Here is a 4034-nt window from a genome sequence, read left to right on the forward strand (position 1 = left end):
AGTGAGTGAGTGAGTGAGTGAGTGAGTGAGTGAGTGAGTGAGTGAGTGAGTGAGTCAATATGTGTAGATAAGAAAATTATGAAAAAAAGGAAGCAAGGATGTAAGAAGGAAAGTAAGACAAATGCCATTAAAGGACAGCTAAAGTGTTAAAGTGTTAGCATCAAAACAGTAGCTTGCACCTCCCCCTCCCCCAATTTTTTTAAATTAACGAAATACAATAAATAAATTAACTACATAAAAAATGTTAAATGTTTAAAAAGATAAATAAACAAATAAATAATTATTTTAAAAAAAAATAAATTCACTAAGGGAAGTCATCCATCCATTATCTTTAATGGTTTTATTATTGGCTGTTTCCCCTCGGATATAACTATTCCCTGCGGATGTCACATTACAGTAATTAAATTAATAATTTTATTATAACAACCAACCCATCAGCTACCGATACAATAGGAACAACAATGATGACACTGAAAGTTGTTGCCTTTTTTCTTCCTGTCAAGTTGTTGTGCTGCAATTTTTGTCTCTGTTCCTTTTGTTGCTGGTGTTGTTGTTGTTGTTGTTGTCTGCTTCTGCAGTTGTATAATTAGTTGTACCTGTTGTTGCTGTTGTTGTTGTTGTTCTTGTTGGACGAGCAAAGCCAAGCTCATTGACTCTATCTGTATCTCCACCTTGACCTACCAATGCGACATGGACCTTGACCCAAAGTCTGGAACGTAAGATACCCACTTATGAGATGAATGTCTTATGATCTTGTGGGCCGTCAACAAAACCAGACGGGACATTATCCTGATCAGAAACACCAGTATCGGAGAAATTGGGAGAACACCTGTCCACCTCTACATTCAGAGTCAAACAATCAGGTGTTTTTGACATCAGACACGGACGGCACCTTACCAGCTTCCCAGTAAAGCGTACGGCAAAAGAATTAGTTTTAGTAACAGTTTTACGGCACTTGCAACACAATAAGGTCATATACGTGCCGAAGATTAGAGGTGTTACAAATTACAAGAGAGTAACAAACACAAAAAAGAAGGAGGAGAGATACGGACGATAGATGTTTGTCAGGAAAAAAGGAGCAGACCCTAGACGGCCATGAAGACCACACCAGTGCACCCGCAAACCACCCACACAGCAAAAGAAAGTCAGTGTACAAATTGTACTTTCTTCTTCTTCTTCTTCTTCGTTCTCGATGACAGCAGCTAGACAGTCTGCCGATGTCGCGTACAAACTGTGTAGTCTCTGAAAGACTGACAAATTGTACAAGCACAAGGTAGGAGAAAGCCCAGGGAACACCTGGATCGAGGGTGTGAAGGATACCCTGAAAACACAACAACATCCCATCCAGCCAGGTCAACCAGCTTACCAGGGACCAAAAGCTCTTTCTCACCTCGACGCCCTGATTGGTATTACAGGAAAGATAAAATAAGTAAAGTTGTTGGAAACACCCACACTCCCACCCACACACAAACACACACAGGTATATACTCCAAAACACACACACACACATATCACACATATACACACATACACCTAACCACAACCATTTTGCTTGAGTAAAAAGAAGTGAGCGAGATAGTAAGATTGAGAGTTAGTTTTTAGTTTTAGTTAGAGTTCTACGGCACTTGCAACACAATGAGGTCATATAAGTGCCGAAGATTAGAGGTGTTACAAGAGAGTAACAAACATAAAAAAGAAAGAGGGGAGATAGAAACGATAGGGGGGCTCTCGTGGCCTAGAGGTTAAAGTGTTGGCCTCTCATTCAAAGGTCCCGGGTTCGAATTTTCTTCTCTAAAATTGTCTCCTTTCACCTCCTTTCCTGCTTTCTAGCAATGTTCTGTTGTCTGCTTTCAATTCCACTTTCTGCCCCCACCCCCTCACCTCCTTTGCCCCCTCCTCTGGGCTCCTGACTCTTTCTGCAGCCTTTCTACTGCTACTGCTTGGCTCCTCCTTACTGCTGTCTTTCTGCAACACCCCTGATCTTCTGGTAGGAAAGATCTACACCTAGCCTTCTCGGACGAAAAATCTCGGAGGGCCCGTGTGCAAGTTGCGCACGTTAAAGATCCCTTGGTGGTCTAAAATCGATAAGAGTAGGCTTCGGCCGCCACCCGGGCAAAGTTCAAAATTTCCTACCAACTGAAAACATTAGATGTGTCCCGCGCGCTCATATGACCTCATGCAGTTGCGAGCGCCGTAAAAACACTTACAAAAACAAACAAACAAAAAGAAACGATAGATTTTTTTATAGGAAAGAAAGAGCAAAACAAACGAGAGTACCCGCCAACTACCCTTAGATGGAGAGTGAAATTTTTTAATATGAGTGAGAAAGAGACAGAGAGACAGGTAGGTAGGTAAGTAGTATAACACACAAGAAAACCCTAACAAAACATATTCATGCATTATCTTTGATTTTTTTATTTCATCATAATCACAAATGTCACATAAATCTTTGCTCAATACATGAACTCTGAACCTTTCACATACAAAAGAAACAGACGAAAAAGAAAAGGAGAAAAGTAGAACTTGTAGATACAAGTAATAAATTAGCGAATATTCCAAGACATATTTCATCTGTATGACACAAGTGTAAAAGACTACTATGGGACTTGTAAAGGATGAAATTTCTTAAAGATTTGTTTTTTAAAAGAAAAAAAGCAATGGATTTTGACATAGAAGAGACGAAACGCAGATAGAAACGAACCACAAACCATCAGACCTCTCCTTGTTCCAACCACAATAAAGCAACCTAAACCAGCCGGAAAAAAACCCACACAGTCGTGTCACTGTCTTGTTTCAAAAGTAATATTTTCTTCCTTGAATTATCATCATCATACAGTGCCAGATTTGAACGACGTCAGTGATCATGGTTCTTCATTCATTCCTTTGCTCATATGCTCTCAAAAAACCTACATTATATTATCATTCTGTTCTTCTCCACCACCCATCCGTTTATGTTTTCAGAGTGAGTTGCTTTAGGTTTACCCCTGGCCTCATTTGCCTTCTATTTTTCATGTATACTAAATAAACAAGAACATATTGACAAAATTGTACATGGATAAAAAGTAAAATATCGAATCTGCAAGAATCAGGATGAGAAAATCACAAAAGGGCTGCATAAAGGCCTCAACAAAATACATTTTTAAAAATTTACTCGAGTTGATAATTTTGTAAAATCTTTTCAGTGATCACTGAACTGGAATATTCGGTATCACTATAGTACTGCGTAAAAGTCCAGTAGGACTTATATATATAATTTAGATAATTTAGCAGGTGGGCTGCTTCAACACAGCCTGACAGAGCCGACCTGGGCTGAGAGGTACACAACATCCCAGAAGAAAGACCGAGATACTCAATAAAAATCTCCACACTTGGAAATCCAGCTCACGTCTTTTGCATGAAATGGCTAAGAACCTAACTGCTACACAAAAAATGCAGGTCACACAGAAGTTTGAGGGCCTTTACGAGAATCTGTAGCACCTGAGGTCTAAAGCTACAGCTACAAGTGATTACAGACAGCATGAGAATCTCCACTCTGCCTTATGATGGTCTGATTCGAACAAAGAGTCGGAGACTCTGTCAAGGGATTTTATATATCTCTTCTACTCTACTCTAATGAATCGAATAAGCGCCCCCCCCCTGCTTATTAATTTTCAGTGTTTTTGAACACCTCCTTATTCTATATTCCCCGTTTATTACTTTCCAGCTTGCCCCCACGGAGGATCATGTGAAACATTATACATGTATCTAGAATCCAGATATTTGAATGAAACTTTTATTTTGTAAATAGTAAATTACCCTCAGTATTAGTACCGGTACCGGGTTGGCTACCTCCATTTAGTGCATTAAAAAAAACTTTTGTACATTGGTTTATATTTTTTAATGAAACTGGTTTGTTCCTAAATGAAAAAAGTTGTCAAAGAAACTTACTAAAATCATTAAAATTTCATGATCACTTGTTCTTCTATTCCCTGAAGGAGAAATTAAACAGATTTGTTCTTACTAGTACAGGGGTATGAGGCTGAATGGGCCAGCCT

The sequence above is a fragment of the Aplysia californica genome, unplaced genomic scaffold, assembly GCF_000002075.1.
Source record: "Aplysia californica isolate F4 #8 unplaced genomic scaffold, AplCal3.0 scaffold00794, whole genome shotgun sequence".
NCBI lineage: Eukaryota > Metazoa > Mollusca > Gastropoda > Aplysiida > Aplysiidae > Aplysia > Aplysia californica.